Source organism: Siphateles boraxobius, unplaced genomic scaffold, assembly GCF_051911475.1.
Source record: "Siphateles boraxobius isolate OS27281-9 unplaced genomic scaffold, OSU_SipBor_1 143, whole genome shotgun sequence".
Classification (NCBI taxonomy): domain Eukaryota; kingdom Metazoa; phylum Chordata; class Actinopteri; order Cypriniformes; family Leuciscidae; genus Siphateles; species Siphateles boraxobius.
In genome coordinates this window covers 1076941-1095005 of record NW_027508748.1, presented here as the reverse complement: position 1 = coordinate 1095005, position 18065 = coordinate 1076941, and the positions used below count along the sequence as shown (strand labels likewise).

Sequence of the window (18065 nt, the reverse complement as noted above, 5' to 3'; positions counted from 1 at the left end):
ATGTGAATGCTTGGCTAAAAGGATGCGCCTTTAATCTAGTTTTAAACTGGGACAGCGAGTCTGAGCCTCGAACAATATCAGGAAGGCTATTCCAGAGTTTAGGAGCTAAATGTGAGAACGCCCTCCCTCCTTTAGTGGACTTAGATATCCTAGGAATGACCAGAAGCCTTAAATTTAGTGATTCTTAAGAACGCGATGGATTGTAGTGCGATAGAAGGTCCATTAAATACACAGGAGGTAAACCATTTAGGGCTTTATAGGTCAGTAGTAATACTTTGTAATTGATACAGAACTTAATAGGTAACCAGTGTAGAGATGATAAAATTGGTCTTATATGATCATATTTTCTTGACCTAGTAAGAATTCTAGCGGCTGCATTTTGCACTAAGTGTAGCTTGTTTATTGGGGATGCAGGACAACCAGCTAATAAAGCATTACAGTAATCTAGTCTTGAGGTCATGAATGCATGAACTAACTTTTCTGCATCAGAAACAGATAGCATGTTACGTAGCTTAGCAATGTTTCTAAGGTGAAAAAAGGCTGTTCTTGTAACATGAAATATGATTTTCGAAAGAAAAGTTGCGGTCTAGTATAACACCCAGGTCTTTTACTGTAGTGGATAAAGTAACAGGACATCATTCTAAATAAAAGTTGTATTGTACGAGGTTTTGTGGGTAGTTTTTTGGACCAATAATACCTCCGTTTTATCTGAATTTACGTCATACAGCATTTTATATCTTTGAGACACTCTGTCAATTTAGATGAGTTAGTGTTTTCATCTGGTCGTGATGAAATATATAATTGAGTGTCATCAGCATAACAGTGGAAATTAATTCCATGTTTTCTTATAATATTACAAACATTAATATTATGCCAACATTAATTCTGTATTAAGAGTCAGGGACCATTTTGATTATGAATAATACTATTAAAATCTTAATCTGAAAATTGTGTTTTGTATCATTGTGTGATGAGTACCTGAGAGTGTTTGTGGAGTAGAAGAAGTGCATGAAAATGGATCAGCTAAGAATGCGATATTCATATATATATATATATATATATATATATATATATATATATATATATATATAGTGCACTATTTTTTTATCAGGTTGCAGTTATTAACATGTAAGCATTTGGCAAGAACTTTTATCCATGATGTGCATTAGCTTTAGACACAGGGAATTCATCTAATTTCTGACACTGAAACAGCTGAGGATCATTTATAGTGTTAAAGCTGCATCTGTGCACTAGATCACTGAACCTACAAGAATTATCAGAGATGCACCTGCACAACTGCTTTTGGGCAAAAATGGCTCATCATGAGGCATTTTAACATTTGTAGTAAACCCCTTTTTCACACATTTGAGACGCACCCAACACACTCCTCTAGTTCATTGACCTAAACAGGATTATACAATCAAAACCGTCTAAGACTATTTTGATTCTAAATCAATATTGTGTTTCAAATATTGAAACTGTTTTTTTTTTCATAATAACAAAATATTTATTTTATTAGTCTTTGTCTCCCTCTGCTGGTACATCACAAACACCCATTCAGGCTCTATACAAAACTCCAACCTTTTTGAATTTATACTGTGTGTTTATACAAATTAAATGATTAACCTATAAATGAGAAACTGTATTTTACTGCTCTGAAATAAAAAGCATTTTACTGCCACCTCATCAGGTTTGTCAGTGGATTGCTGAAATCTAAATGAAGTTTTAATTTATAACAGTGAAGTCACTGTATCTTCACTCTCTGTTGATTCTGTTAACTGTGAGTCTCTGTAGAGATGATCCTGAGAAGATCAGACTGTCATCAAATACTAGTCCTAAAATAAAACAAACAAACAAACAAACAATCATATAAGCAGAATGAGACATTATGTCCGTCTTTTCATAAAAAAACTTAGATAAGCTATATTAATTCAGCAGAAATGATCATTACACACCACTACTAATTTAATATAGGTTAATTACAAACAACCCAAATCTCAGATTATCACACACATAATAAAGGCAAAAGCTGAAAATAACATTAATATTGTTTTCACAAACAGTCACAACACTATGAGCAGAATTAAACTCATATTAAACTGTTTAAAGAGCAGAGACATTAGGAACTGAAGCTGAATATAAGAGTCATTATCAGATGATTTTCGACAAAATATTCACACACACATGTGGTGTTACTGAACCTGGTACAATTTGCTTTTATTTCTAGTAAAAGTAAAAAAGCCATTTGAACTTTAAATAAAAATTGTTAAAAATTACTGTTACCATAGTATCTGCAGTTCATAATGAGGATTATCCTTCAGATCAGAGAGCAGCTTCACTCCCGAGTCTCCTAGACTATTCCAATTCAGATTCAATTGTCTCAGGTGTGAGGGATTTGATCTCAGAGCTGAAGCCAGAGCAGCACAACCTTCATCTGTGACACCACACTTACTCAAGCTGTAGATAACAGTGACACACTCTTCACTCTCTCATATCAACAGACTTTATTATCAAAGATAAACCAATAACATTGACACAAGCACAAATCACCATATTAGATGGATCTTGGTCTGAGCACAAAACATTATCATAACACACCTGCAGTCAAACTCAAGCAGGAAAAAAATATTATTTTTAATTGTAGGTTTATAATTTGTGCAATGTCTCTTTTCCTCTCCTGTTGCCTGACTGCTTCTTCTAACAAGTACTTGCAAATAGTAGAATAAGTACTTAAAGTAATTGGGCCTGGCCAAAGCAAAACTGAAAAGCCACACGGGATGCACAACAAACAAACAAATGTTACTTCAGCATGCGTTTTACCACGGTAAACAGTAAACAAAACAGTTTCCAAGCAACGAAAAAACACTAAAATCTAATGAGAAAAGTAAACACTCACAAGCTGATGTCCTCATGTTGCTCGACTGCTTCTTCTAACAAGTACTTGCAAACACGGTAGAATTAGTACTTTACCTGGTTTTTTACCTGGTACCTGGTTAAAATTAAATAACTATTAACCCTGCCTGTGTTGAGATTGAGTGTTTTTAAATTAAAGTGTGTTAAATGTTGATCGTAAGTGTGTTTATCAGAGTGACTATCGGTAATGCAGTATCACCTTAAGAAGCAGCTCATGTGTTCAATAATTTACAGATCAATCTCATTAACTCACAGCAGGAGAAATAGAGCAAATGCTTCAAACAGAAAAATTTAAATTCTTACATCATATGAAAAGACATTAAATTGATGAATGGTAATTTGATAATGTTGTTTCAATAGTTTTGCTTGTAATAAATGTAACAGTTAGTTTCCCCTGAATAAATTCAGTGCCACAGTGTCATGTGAGTCACGTATGATCTTACCACAGTTTCTCCAGTTTACAGTAAGGGTCCTCCAGTGCAGCAGAGAGCAGCTTCACTCCTGAGTCTCCTAGTTTATTATATGACAGATTCAGTTCTCTCAGGTGTGAGGGGTTTGATCTCAGAGCTGAAGCCAGAGCAACACAACTTTCATCTGTGAGACCACAATCACTCATCCTGTAGAGAACAATAACACACTCTTCATTTTCTTTGTAGCCCATATATGTTTTAATAATTACAAATAAGGCATCTCTGTAGAACATAATGTAGCTGATATTCATCTAATCATGTTCACACTAAAAGTGTTATAGATGGAGATTTCATTAGTTTAGTTTTGTTGTGTGTAAATCAGTCTCGAACAAAGGTGTCATGTGATGCAGTGGCGAGGCCAGAAATTTTAAAGTGGACCTTGGTGAAATAGGGCAGACCTTAATATCTACTCTCAGATTACATAACTTCACAATACATGGGATAAAAATAATGAAAAATATAGCTGCAAGCTGCGATTATGGGACCAAGACCCAGTCCCGGTGCCACCACCCCTTTCAAGACTGGATTCCAGGATTTCCTCTGCATCACAGAAATCATACGGACTTAAGTTATAAACTGGACAAAGCTTTATCAGCACTGAGAGATGGTCTTTTCAAATGTAGGCGAACATGTATGATGCGTTTCCTCCTTTTGCAGCCACTTTGCGTCCACATTTTTTGCAAATTGGATATCTATCCTCAAGGACAACCACGTATATCCACGTTTTTTTATACCCAAAGTATTACCATACCATCTGTGATGTACGTGTGTGGGTGGAGCAATTTGAGAGTCTAAGCAGTCAAGTGGAAAGACGTTGTGTATGTGCAGGTGAGATTCACCAACTGAATTATTTTTTCCCCCAAGTAAATAAGAGATTCATTGTTCAGTGTGGACAAGCTTCCTTGATTAAAATGGAACTTTATGAGATTGTCATCACGATGAACTAAGATGAGTGACAGTTTTATAGTGATTATAAATGGAATGCTCTTTCTAGGCAACATATAATCCATTCAGATTTTGAATATATATTTAGTTTTTTATTGCTTGACAAGTTGCCATGTACACACTGCAAAGTTTAGGGAGTGGCATCTGCTAAATTCATGTATTTGAGCAATGATTATTGTCCTTAATGTGCGATTTTTCTCTTCCCACAAGTAAATAATTTGGTGTCTCATTTTATAAGGTGGAGCAGCCGTTAATCTGAGTCGTCCAGAGCCACCTTGGCCTTTATGTAGCCTTGCCACCGCCACCGATGTGATGTGATGAGAGTGAAGATGAATTAAAAAAGATTTAGCTTCAGATATCAAATACATTAACTGTGATTATGTTGAATGTGATTTATGCAAAATCATTATATGTAAATTACAATCCCAAACACTCTGATTTGGTCTCACTATAAACTATTTAAAATATTTCTATCTGAGCACCAGATCATGTGGCTATCAGAGAGATGATCTTACCACAGTTTCTCCAGTTTACAATGAGGGTCCTCGAGTACAGCAAATAGCAGCTTCACTCCTGAGTCTCCTAGATTATTCAGATTAAGATTCAGTGTTCTCAAGTGTGAGGGGTCTGATCTCAGAGCTGAAGCCAGAGCAGCACAACCTTTATCTGTGATACCACACTTACTCAACCTGTAGAGAACAATGACACACCCTTACTCTCTCAGATCACCAGAGACTTTATTATCAAAAAGAAACCAATAACATCAAATAACCATGTTAAATGGATCTTAGAAATTTCTCATACAAATGTAATAAAAAACAAATCTTGTTAGATAGGTGGAGGGTTTAAGAGCTGAAATGTGACATTTTGGTACAATATTGATTAATAATTTTAAGTAAAAAAATATCAATGTTTTAACAGTGATGGTTGTTCTCAGTGTTACTTACACAGCTGATCTAGTTGCTGTAACTACAGGCAGCAGCTTCTGAAGAACTTCATCTGCTGTGTTTTGATCTTTCAGGGTGACAGATGAGTCACTATTTGAAAATAACAAATAAATAAAATAATGCTAATAATAATAATGTTGTAAGTAAATAATACATTAATTTAATTCTATTTCAGGAGATTTTAAGGAATGGATTTAAATAAACACTGCATTAAAAAGGACCTGTACAGTTTTTTGTATTTAACTGTAGATGCCACTAAACTTATTCGGCAAACACACATTTGTTTTTTCTTTTTGTCAATGTTGCTGTGGCAGGTCTATTAGTCTGCATTTACACTACAACACGTAGTGCAGAGATCTATTTTGACGCATCCGAATTTTTGTACGTTGCTATGGTTATCACCATGTCAATTATCACAATTTCAGGAGAGACTCACTGAACAACAATTTAGTGAATTCACTCCCATAATCAGTCATCACAGCTCTCCGGATGTTCCGGGAGTCTCCCGTATATCGATATTCGGTGCTTCATAAATGGAAGGCTGCATCCTAGTGAGGATGCGTCTTTCCTAGTCCAGTCCTTCTGAGGCTTGAAGACTCAAGTCCTCCTCAGCATTAACACAAAGGATACAATTGACGCATCCTTTAAAACGAACTGAATTAAAGAAGCGAAACGAAAGCTGCTTTCAAAGGATCTTTCAAATTGAGACTGCCTTTGGCGGCTCTTGATGTATACGTGGCAGCCGAGATAAGCAGCCTTACTAGGATACAGCATACATTTGAGAAACACCTGCAAATTACATACAATATCCAAGAAATCAATCTGTGCCCCATGATTTAAACACCTCTGATCTCTTTGTTTCATAATGTTTTAGACTGTAATGATTGTACTCAGAGTGTTACTTACTTATCATTAGTGGCTCCAAATAAGCTGTTTAGGTTAAAATGATGCATTGCCTGCTCTGAGGTCAACAACACAAAACCTAAAGCTGACCACTGAGACGAGGAGAGTTTCACATCACGTAATCCTCCACGGCTCATGCGAGGTTGAGCTTCGTTCACCAGTGAAAGATCACCCAGTTCATTCAGACAGTAAAACAGATTGATGTATTTATCTGGAGAGGGATTCTCACTGATCTTTTCTTTAATATGGTCTACTGTTTTCTCATTGTTGTGAGAGTCGTTTCCTGTCTGTGTCTTTAGTTCTTGTAAGAGACTCCGATTAGATTCCACTGACAAACCCAGAAGGAAACGAAGGAAAAGGTCTAAATGCCCATTTTTGCTGTCTAAAGCCTCATCCACAGCTCTCTGATGGAGATCAGACAGTGAAACGTTGTCTCCATTATTTGGTTTGGTAATCTGGTCAAACACATTGATGTTATTGCTGATAAAGGAGAGATGCACATATAGTGCTGCTAGATGTTCCTGAATGCTAAGATGAACAAAGCAGAAGACTTTCCCCTGACACAAGCCCAACTCCACTCTAAAGATCTGAGTGCACAATCCTGAGTAAACTGATGCTTCTGTCACATCAATGCCACACTCTCTCAGGTCTTCCTCATAGAAGATCAGGTTGCCTTTCACAAGCTGCTGATAAGCCAGTCTCCCCAGTTTGACAATCATGTCTTCATCTTTCACTTTCTTCTCATAGTCCTTCTCATGTTTGATGTTGGTCTGAATGAGCAGGAAGTTTGTGTACATTTGAGTGAGAGTCTTGGGAATCTCTCCACTCTCTGCTTCACTCAACATCTTCTCTAGAACCGTGGCTGAGATCCAGCAGAACACTGGGATGTGGCACATAATAAAGAGGCTCCTTGATGACTTCAGGTGTGAGATAATCCTGTCAGCCAGACTCTGATCACTGATTCTCTTCCTGAAGTATTCCTTCTTCTGTGTGTCACTGAAGCCTCGTACCTCTGTCACTCGATGGACACACTCAGAGGGGACGAGATCCGCTGCTGCTGGTCTGGAGGTGATCCAGATGAGAGCAGAGGGAAGCAGATTCCCCACAATGAGGTTCGTCAGCAGCTCGTCCACTGAGGCTGATTCAGTCACATCACACAACCTCACATTGCCCTGAAAATCTAGGGACAGCCGGCACTCGTCCAGACCATCAAAGATGAATGCAACTTTAAACTTATCACTGGATATTTCAATTTCTTTGGTTTCAGGGAAAAATACATGAAGAAGATCTGAAAGACTGAGTGTTTTGTCCTTCATCAAGTTGAGCTCTCTGAAAGGAAGTGGAAAAATGAGCTGGACGTCCTGATTCTCTTTCCCTTCAGCCCAGTCCAGGATGAACTTCTGCACAGAGACTGTTTTTCCAATGCCAGCGACTCCCTTTGTCAGCACAGTTGTGATGGGTTTGTCTTGTCCAGGTAAAGGTCTAAAGATGTCACTGCATTTGATCGGTGTGTCCTCTGTTGCTGCTCTCCTGGATTGTGTCTCAATCTGTCTCACCTCATGCTCATTATTTATCTCTCCACTTCCACTCTCTGTGATGTAGAGCTCTGTGTAGATCTCATTCAGGAGGGTTGGGTTTCCCTGCTTTGATATTCCCTCAAACAAACACTCAAACTTCTTTCTCAGATTTGATCTCAACGTGTTGAGGACTTCAAGTTTAGAGTCGAAGCTGTAAAATACCAGATTATTACAGATTATTAAATTAGAGTAGTAAATAGCCATAAATTACAAAATTTATTTTTTGTTTGCTTTATTATGGGTCACAGAACATTATGTCTCTGATTTTTTTCAACTATTGAACATGTGTTTGAGTGATGTGTGATGTGAATAGCAGCACCTAGAATTACACAACAACAACAAAAAGTCCTACATTTTACCTGAAACCAGGGTACATGCTTTCATTAAAGTGTTGTGGTTGAATCAGAGGCTTGTACACAGTTTTGTTTTTAACTGGTCTGGATGGAAGATTTGACCTTATATCAGAATGAAGAGGGTAAAGAATCAGACACACGGATATTGATGTAATTGTGTCAGTAACTAAGTAACATACCAACAGCTTTTATAGTGTGTAAATGTATTAACAATACAATACATAGATCTTTGCACAAGGGCTCAACGTTGATCATTAATAAACTGCAACTTGCATGATTTGAACTCATTACACTGCTGTATATTAACAATTTCATAAAAATCAAATACTATAAGCATAACTTTTATAGAAATTATGTACCTGAGATAAGGCCATGTGTTTCCACTCTTAAACTTTGGTGGCGGATCCATAGAGCAGTTACTCTTCACAGACACACAGCTGGACTCTGGTTTTGATCTCTTCTGCTGGACTGAGCTGGTTTTAAAACAAATAAAATAAGAAGAATACAGACTTATACATGTTGTGCACTCCTACAGGAAACTTCTGTCTTAGGAAAGACCAGGGAGTGCTTTATTCCCACACTTATCTGCTACAAATTATACTTGCATTGAAATCTAACAGCAGTAAGGGTAGGTTGTAAGAGTATAGAAGAACGTCTAAGTTGTGTACATTAATTAAATGTAGTTTTCAAACTTTTTCAAAATAATTTAATATTATTCCCCTCCCCTACCTCACTCCCACTTAAATTCAAAATTATTAATATTAGGAAAGTTTTAAATCAAAATAATCAAAAAGGAAACATCTATAGAACAAATACATTAAACATAGGCTAACAATTCTGTATGTGTGTGTGTGTGTGTGTGTGTGGTGTGTGTGTGTGTGTCACTTTCACAGCTATAACAAATTTATATTTTCCCATATTGAAAGTAGTGTTACAATACTCCCAATCATATTTGATATTTCAATTTTTTATTTGTAGGTGTAAGGCTAATGCGGATCTTATATATAAAATTAAACAAGATAACATGCTGATTCTGGTGATACCAGTCCTGTTATTCAACAATCGTTGACTTGATCAAAATCAGAAGTTTCTCTTGTTGACAAGTTGTAGCTGTAAAAGCCAGAGTGAGGGGCTTGTTGTGTCATTGAGTGTTTAAAGGTGTTCTGGAATTGGTGGTTTAATTTGTTCTCTCTGGTGACTCAAGAATTGCACTTCTTTGTTTTAATTAATATCGTCTTTAAATCTTTGTGCATCCATGAGATGTACATCAGTAGAGTTGTAATTTGCACCATAAACCACCTTTTTGCAACGGTACTCCTGAGCCCCTTTCACACAGAGATTCCAGAAAACACACGGATAATGTGTCCCGGGATCGTTTGATTTTGGTTCATTCACAATGCTAGCGATTTTCCGGAATCTGTGAGTGCGTTCACACACATCCCGTAAAGACACATGACATCAGGATGTGACGTGTAATATCTCCACTCCACAGCATCTAAGTTTGCTTATGATCTGCGATTTCTCTCGCTCGTGCATTTTTTTCTGATTCGATCATAAACTAGCACACTGCATACCGATCCACTAAGCGGACAATCTATCTCAGCTTTAGCATCATCACTACGACACACCTTACGGCATTTGTCCTGGCTTTTGTTCACACAGGGCGCGTTCCGGGACTGATCCCGGCAATGTTACTAGGTCCCCATCCCGGTATCGATCCCGGTACGTGTTTGCGTTCACACAGAAGGCAGTCTGGCAATTTCCTGGGATCAACGATCTGTGTTAAAGGGGCTTTGATGTGAAACTTCACTGTTCTGACCAGACACTGTGTAGCATTCAACAAATCTGAACCAGCGGTTCGAAAAATCCACTTAATTTTACACCTATTCTATTATATAAAGAGGGGAAAAATCTCAGCTTACATTTACTTGATGTCATTGCTAGCATTAAACTGACTGTTTGATAAATTTTGCTTCCAATTAAAAAATACCATACCGCTTCATTTTACACCTATTCTATTATATAAAGAGGGTAAAAAACTCAGCTTACATTTACTTGATGTCATTGCTAGCATTAAACTGACTGTTTGATAAATTTTGCTTCTACTTCAAAAATGTCATACTATAAGCATAACTTTTATAGAAATTATATACCTGAGATCAGGCCGTTTGTCTCCACTCTTAAACGTTAGTGGCTCATCCATAGACATGTTACTCTTCACGGACACACAGCTGGACTCTGGGTTTGAGCTTTTCTGATGGACTGAACTGTAACAGAGAACAGATTCCGTTTAACCCTTATCCAATGGAGTTTACACTATGTAATTTATAATACAATAAAGTAAAATGAACAAGCATACAGACCTACAAACTTATATAGCAACAGTATGCTGTACAGTTTTACTGGTTTACAGTTTTTTAATTTCTGTCTAACACCATTACTAAAAGGTGGACAAAAATCTCAATTACAGTCAATCTCCATATTTCCTGAAATCACTGACTGACTGTTTGATAAATGGTGATTCTGTGAGACTTTGCCAGACATGAGGTTCTCTCTCCCCTCCAGACACAGAACACAACAACGCCTGTCAAATGAACACATATAACAGAAGTTTAACGAAAACACACGAGATAAGCATTCATTAGCGATTGTAGTTGAAAAGTGTGCATATTTGGAGAAATATTGATTTATTCTCACATGTTTACTACATATTTCTTTATACAGAATATAACTTCTATTAATTTTCCACTGAATTATGCGATCAGATGAGCTTGTGTTCTTCCAGGGGCACGTGTTTTATGAGGCAGAGAGCGCTCATTCGCTCTAGATCGAATTTGACGTGATGATCATAACTCCTGTCCTGTGCTGTTTACTTCCTCGTTTTGAGTTCTGTACGTAAACAAGAGAAATGGTCAGAAACAGTGCAGCTCTTTCGGGTTCTATGTCATAACGCCGGCTCTGTATTGGCCGACTCAGTTCACATGAGCACCACGACACATGCGTGTGATGCTGATGCAGGAGCCGGCCAATAATGAGCCGGCGTTCTGACGTAGAACCTGGAAGCGCTGCACTGTATTTACAAAGTGAACAGCGTAGGAGACTAACACAGAAGAGAAGAAATTGTTGAAAAAATAGTTATTTTTATTTGTTTTTTGCTCACAAAAAGTATTCTTGTCGCTTCATAACATTAAGGTTAAACCAATGAAGTCACATGGAGTATTTTAACGATGTCTTCACAACCTTGAAAGTTTCAGTTGCGCAGACCGCCAATGGATGATCAGAAAACTTTCGGATTTCATAAAAAATATCTTAATTTGTGTTATGGACTTACGGGTTTGGAAAGACATGAGGGCGAATAATTAGTGATAGACATTTTTGGGTGAGCTAACCATTTAAGAACAAACCAGACCGTGATAGAACCCTGACATCTGTGCATGTAATGTTCCCTTCTATGTAATCTATGAAATGTGTGGGTATAACTTTGATAATGTGATTGGGTTTGATTCATGTTTCTTTTTTGTTCTTTTCTGTAAAATTAATTGGACAATCTGTATATCAAGTAGGCCATGTTTGGTACCAAAGTAATTGTGTTTTAATTTCTTTAATGTTGAAATGTAGTGTAATATAGTAAGCAGAACTGTATTAGCGCTATAAAGGATGAGTTCTAAAATTGACCCACAATTCATGATATGCAAATGAGGCCAGTCCTGAAGACAAAGAACCACTTTGTCACCTAAAATTGTAGTGTCAGGATTGGCTGTGAGACTCTCAATGAGTGGCAATCTTAGTGACCCAATACGTGACCCCACCGCTGCTCACCTTTCATTAAAAAAATAATTAAAAAAAAATTAACCCAAAGACTAATGTGTCGTATTTCCTTTTAGTGTTAGTGTGTTGTAGAGTAGTTAGTAAAATTTTGTTTGTATTCACATGATAACGTTTGTTGGTTTTATGTTCATAAATAGAGGTCACTGGATCGGTCAGATTCCAACAAATGTGTCCAAAATATCAACCTGATCATTATTAAATTGTTACTGTTTATGGACAAAACAGTGATTATTTAATAGAACTGACAGATATTTGTATGAGAGAATCGGTGGATGAATACATTGATTAATTACCTGAAATTGGTTTCTTCAAGGTTCCTTGATTTGATAAATATTCCCAAATTAATTTTAACCCTTTGAGCTTAACTTTTCCTATATTCTAATACAAAAATCTAATACTATAAGCACATCTTTTATAGAAATGTTATTCTTATTACCTGAGATCAGGCCATGTGTCTCCACTCTTAAACTCTGGCGGGTCATTCATAGAGCAGTTACTCTTCATAGACACACTCTGGGTTTGAGCTCTTTTGCTGGACTGAACTGGAACAGAGAACAGATTCAGTTTAATCCTTTAGATTACTGTGTTCATTCTTTATAATAGGAACCATACTAATATAAAAACATTCATCAAAGAGCACTTTGAGGAAACTTTATCTTTTTATTTAATATTTCATGTTAGTATTAAAGGCACATGATGTAAGTTTCACCTCTAGAGGTCACTTATTCAAAAAAAGGTGAAGCTTGATAATGGGATGAATGAGCGTGGAATCATGGGAGTTGTTGTTTTCAATTCCACAGCTGATGGAAAGGAATCCGACGAGAAATCATGTTCATGGATGAGATAATGTATTAAAGTTATTAACGTTACTGAGGTATGAAGCAGACAGGCCAAGAGCATGTTACATTGGAGATTTTACATCCAGGACATTTTACATTGCTGTTTTTATTATGCTTATATGCCGCAGACAGCCACTGCTTCACCTTTCGTTTTGTTGTTTATGTTTATTTTACGATTACAGTTACATTTAACATCCACCCACTTCTTAACTGAATTTGAACTTTGTTATAGTTACATTTGACCACTTAAACACACATTATTTTATTTCATTCAAATGGAACAGACGCAGGTGCTGAATTACTACACATATAGGTCACTTTATACAGTATGTTGGATTAAAATTGTGGTGTAGCACAGTACTGTTTTACTTAACGGTGTTGAAAGTTATGTTATAACTAGGGATGGGTACCGAAACCCGATACCAATATGGAACAGGTACCCAAGTAATCGGTATGTAACCGGACCTATTCAAAACGCAGATTTCGGTGCCTCATTTCGGTGCCACTTAAATGCCTCAGCTGACGGTTGAAATATTTGCCCTCTGGTTCTCCGAAACGGATGCAGGCATCATAACCGCATGTGATCGCTAGTTAACCCTTTGACACGTACGATCACTCACACCAGTGTGATTAGAATCGTTCAGATCACGTCAGGGTTTCCCGCAGCACTTTGAAACTAAGGCGGCCGTCTAAGCAACACAAACCTGCTGCCTTAACTACGTCGTCAAAAAAAATTATATGAGCGATATCCGCCATGTTACTCTGTCCTGTTTTCTCCCTTTCAATCTTTAAATATGTGATAAGCCTTCGTGTTCGCTTCAGTCTTGTTATCAGCACGTTCTTCCGCAGCGGCGCCAAGCACGTCAGAACAAACAGAAGACAGTGTGGGTGTGTGTGTGTGTGTTCATCTGAGCATCATTGGTCTGTCACTGCTCGTCAATGTCAGAATATTTGAGAAGACCAATCAAATCAAAGTAGGCGGGCTTTATGTTCGCAGCGCGAATTTTAGCAGAGCGACTCATAGACAGTAAAGGAGTGACTCGACGTGCTTCAGTTTACAGTCGGTTAAGTGCGAGATAAGATGTAAGTTGCTAAACTAAACATTTTCTATTTGACGGTCTTTTTAGGTCATAAATGTTAAATGTTAAATGATTATTTTTGTTAAATGACAAAAATAATCAGGCAAACATCATTAAAAGATATAAGACTCAAGTTTCAGTATTTGTGTTTAATTTGTGTCAGGAGTTATGCAATTCCAAATCCCCCCTCACCACCACCTTAACTAACACATTTTCTGCGGGGAAACCCTGCACGTGATCATCAACTAAATTCAAATATGCGTTTGCGCGTTGGCTGGCGCTGCAGAGACAGACGCGCTCAGCGCTGTTATATAGCCTATCACAACAATTCTGGGTTTTCAACCACATAAGGTTTATTTTAGGTTTCAGACATTCAAATACACATAATTATTAGCAAAACAACATTTATAGTTTGTAAAATACACACTGATGGCTTTCAATTATAAATTGATGACGTGTTTAGATACACATTGTGTAGGTAACTATACAATTTACTCTATTCTTCTCACACTTCACCAGCCACTTTAAAGTATTTCGGGAGAAGTGGATGAATTGACGTGTTTACAGATACAATTCTCTGAACTGCGGTGCTTAGCCTAGTAACGGTGTGCGCCCATTGTGCGTTATAGATCAACTAACATGAATCATGATCATTATAAAGGTTTCTTAAATGACAAACCACATTCACTTATGTATTTAAAGAATGAAAATATCAGCCAAAGACTGACTGAGACTGAGGTAACGCAACCAATCATAGTTTGTTTTGTGCCGCGTCATTTTCAGTGTGAAAATATAAAGTCATAATGTAAAAATGTACATGTAAATGTAAAAATGGTAAAATGTAAAGTCATAATAACAGACAATCAAAGCCATACAATAACAGACCGGCATACATCTAATAAATTAATCATTCAAGAACGTTGTGCAGGTTTACTGCAACAACAGAGCCACGAACTTCACATACTTTTGAAATCCAGCATTTAGTTGATCCTGATAAGAGCTCAAGGTCACAGTTGTAAACATGACGCCGTTCTTCTTCCACAAGGGGTTTTGCGTCACGGCATTTAAGGTGATTCGTTCTAAAATAACGTTCACCTTTTGCAGGACATCCATTAAGTCAGGAGAGGTATCGTATTTTGCCAGAAAAGGCAAAAAAAATGTGAAAAGGATCGCTGAAATTTAAAGCTGGTTTGTAGCATACCAAGAATACAGACTTTGCTGTTATTAGTACTGTAGTGTTTTTTAGGGTTAAATTATTGTAGTTGGGTTAGGTGGCCTAAATAAATTTATTGTGAATTTATGATGTAAATTTGTTGTTTTGCATTTAGACTACTTATATTTATACTAGTGGTGGGCCATTATCGGCGTTAACGTGCTGCGTTAACGTGAGACTCTTATCGGGCGATAAAAAAAAATTTCGCCGTTAATCTATTCTCAAAGTTGGGTTGGTATCATGAAATAGTTTTTTCGAATATCATTATATTTTCGCGCAAATCGCGCAGCAGGGTATTTTCCTGTCAGGGACACAAGTGTATACTTTTACATGTTACGTTGATCGTTCCTCTCGTTACTTTACATGTTGTTAAATGAGTTTATTCCAAGCGCGCTGTATCTTTTTTATGGGCATGAGCGATGCTCAATGTACAAATGAATCACTCTTTTGGGTCGATTCTGTTCAAAGACTTCATCAAACAAGTTGGCAGATCTGTCTAAATCGGTTCGCGAATCAGTTCTGTTCAGTTCCTCACGCACTGAATCGTCTGAACTCTGAAGCGCGTTCAATCACACTCGACACGGAGTCGTAACAGGAAGATTTAAGAACATCAAGAGCTACAGTTTAGTCTAGTGAAAGCAAATCTGCAAATGCATCATATTTTTGCCAGCGATGAAGATCTTTATTAGTTGAACATCTTCGTAAGCTGTCTGTGAATGAATGATTCCACAGGACGATATATTCGATTTCATTTCATTCAGGCAATACGTTTTACAACCAAACAGATTATTACGCCACGATAGCACTACTAAAAAGTATGACATTATCCGTTGGACATATACATTAATTTATAGGCTACAAAATAAATAAGCTACCATTGTGTACAGTTTATGAAATGAACAGCCGCCATCCCGTGGTAATGTGTGTGTATTGCGCAGGGGCATAGTCACACGAATAGTTTACATTGATTGAAAACTAATTTGTTTAAAAAGGAGGCGGCTATTGCCGGTAAAGGGAGGTTCCCATAAAATCATTATTACATATGACATTATTTTTTGATCTAACGAGCATCTGGTTTGGCGATGCAAAAACGGACTGTAGAGCTACGTCGTGCTTATTGTTTTTTCTTCTTTCAATTAGCCTACTATGTTAAAAAAATCGACGAAAACATGTTACTTGTTCAATTAATAAACAGTTTGTTTTGATGAAAGATCGCTAAAGATGAAATTGGCCTCCCTTTCTGTCATTGTAATTGTGCGTTTTATTTATTCATTTTATTTTATAATTTTTTTTGACCGATATTCGACTTTTGCTCCTCTATTGTCGAATGGCATTTTTGGCAGAAATTCACATCCCTACGCGAGGCGAACTATTCTCAAAGACTTACTTTTAGTCAATATTTGGGTAACACACATATTCTGAATGCCTTCGGCCGAATTCAAATGAGCCATTTTAATCTAGATTAATCTAGATTAATTCCAAGATTCCAGTGAGATTAATCTAGATTAAACAAATTAATCTATGCCCACCTCTAATTTATACATACTTTAAAATATTAATAAATTCAATTTTAGGAATTCAGGCTCCGTTTAGGGACTAGTACCGTCTTAAAAGTATCGATTTGGCACCAGTATCGAAAGAAAAAAAAACGATACCCAAAACTAGTTATAACGTTACACTGTGCGTTCGCTCGGTGGCTGCTATGAGACACTTGTTACACACTGCAGTAAGATAGATCGAAATTAGAATATCATATTAATAAAAGATGGATGACCTATGTGACTAAATGGCACCCAATTAAGTTTAAAACATATTGTATGGGAGAAAAAATGCTGTATTACTGTTACTACAAATAAAGCTTGTTCTGATTATGCCATGTTAGACACTTGACAATAGTTTTGTCTCTGAGGTACAAACATGCTACTCGCAGTAAATCAAGAAAACAAGAGATTTAAACAATAACATGAACCATGTTGAGCTATATAACAATGATTATTTTCTGTTGATAAAGGTATCCAAAGTTGCTGACCTGTCTAATAAAACACATAATATATTAAAGCGTCTTTGGTGTTTTCAGGGAAGGAATTATGGAAGTAAAACCATAAATCGAGGGTAACGCGGATATGACGTCACTGACAGGCGAAGCAATGACACGGGACGTTACGCTGGTTAAAATAGCTGATTTCTCAGGATTTAAACATTGTTGAAAACATTTGGGATATTGTAAGTACACAAGTTAACAAAATATATAAAATTGTTCTTGTGGTTTTTGGTTATTTTAACCAAAAAATCTTACATACTGGCCTGGTTTCACAGACCAGGCTTAGATTAAGCCAGGCTTAGGCCTTAGTTCAATTAGGACATTATATTAGCATTTATAAGCGTGCCTTAGAAAAAAATTACTGGTGTGAATCTTGAGAAAAACAATGGCACTGATATATTTTCAGATATGTCAGTGCAAATTGCTTTCAGTTAAAACAGCTAAAACATGCATTTAAGTCCGGGACTAACTTAAGACGTGTCTGTGAAACGGCCAATATTGTGTTTTTTTAAAAACAAACAAATAAACAACAACAAAAATTAGACAAAAATAGGCTACACATTATTATGATCAGTGTGTTTGTGTGTGTGTGGGGGGGTCAAAAGCTGTTATCTTGTTCTGTGATGTAACACAATATTTAACAGTGTTTGTTGAAAGTACCTGCATCCTGGAGAAAAATCTCCATCTCTGGATCCTTGTGAATCAGCCATGATGAAGATGCAGGAGAATCTGATGAGTGTGATCTCCTCCACTGACTCTGAATGAAGAAACATTCAGAGACTAAATTAAATGATTCAATTACACAACCTTCATAATTTAGCTGAACATATCTGGAGTGTTGGAGAAAAAGGATCAACTGACTGCGTTAACTCAAGCTCAGTCATACTGTACATGTGTTTAAGGGTCATGAAACCCCCCTCTTTACCTCACAATCTTTTAGAAAAATGCAACTTAAAT

The 18065-nt window shown here is 36.8% G+C and overlaps 1 pseudogene across 1 annotated transcript; it reads right to left on the bottom strand.

Annotated features, from left to right (window-relative positions):
* Positions 1 to 2279: 2279 nt before the first annotated feature.
* On the bottom strand, positions 2280 to 18065 carry LOC143738324 (protein NLRC3-like; annotated as a pseudogene). Its single transcript, XR_013203884.1, has 10 exons — positions 17769 to 18065; positions 12373 to 12478; positions 10262 to 10375; positions 8468 to 8581; positions 8115 to 8210; positions 6182 to 7906; positions 5276 to 5365; positions 4844 to 5017; positions 3357 to 3530; positions 2280 to 2457 (listed from the first exon to the last, which is right to left on the bottom strand). The product of XR_013203884.1 is annotated as a protein NLRC3-like (transcript).